This window comes from Chinchilla lanigera, unplaced genomic scaffold, assembly GCF_000276665.1.
Source record: "Chinchilla lanigera isolate Chin_1 unplaced genomic scaffold, ChiLan1.0 scaffold00085, whole genome shotgun sequence".
NCBI classification, from domain to species: domain Eukaryota; kingdom Metazoa; phylum Chordata; class Mammalia; order Rodentia; family Chinchillidae; genus Chinchilla; species Chinchilla lanigera.
Window position 1 is genome coordinate 210,828 of NW_004955486.1, and position 779 is coordinate 211,606.

Genomic DNA, 779 nt, shown 5'->3' on the forward strand with positions numbered 1-779 from the left:
CTGGGTTTCTTTAGTTCTCCACTGTAGTGCTGGGCATTAAACCCAGTATAGTAGTCAGGGTTGACCAGGAAAATGATGTAATACAGGACACATAATTTATCAGATTGTTTTGTCATAATCACTCAAAGAGTCAAGTACAAAAGACTGCAGGAAAACTGTTCCCACACTAAAGACTCAAAGATTCCAGCAGAGGGCCTGGATCCTATTGCAATGTCCTGCATGACCCCAGTTGAAGACCCAGACAGTGGCCCTCATGAGTCCAACTGGAGACCTACAGCCCATGAGAACATCTCATGCAAGTGTGCTTCATGGATCTGTGCTGGGAAGGCCCAAAGGTCAATAGTGGAAACTAGAAAATCTGTCCCAGTGGGATGAAGGATCTGTGCAGAAGGCAGAGTGACCTGCACTGAAGTCAGGAAGTGATGCTAAAGGTATGGATTAGAGCTTCCCCAAAGTGAGCTACAGCCATCTTCAGTGATAACAAGGTTCTGAGCTCCTTGAATGACAATGGCAGCACAGTTCACATCAGGAAAGGCAGCATGACAATCTCCTCCCGGGGAACCAAGAGCTCCTCTTCTTCCTCTCCACTTCTCCTTTTTATGTTGTTGGCAAAAATCCTCAGGAGAGCCCTCCACACCCACCACTGCACTGATTCAGTCCCCTGGGTGTTTTAAGTTAACCACCAGTTGTGAATCCACCATACCCAAGAACTTGCCCATGCGAGGCAAGCCGTCTATCGGGGGCAGCACTCCACCACCAGCCCTCTGCTTGTAACACAG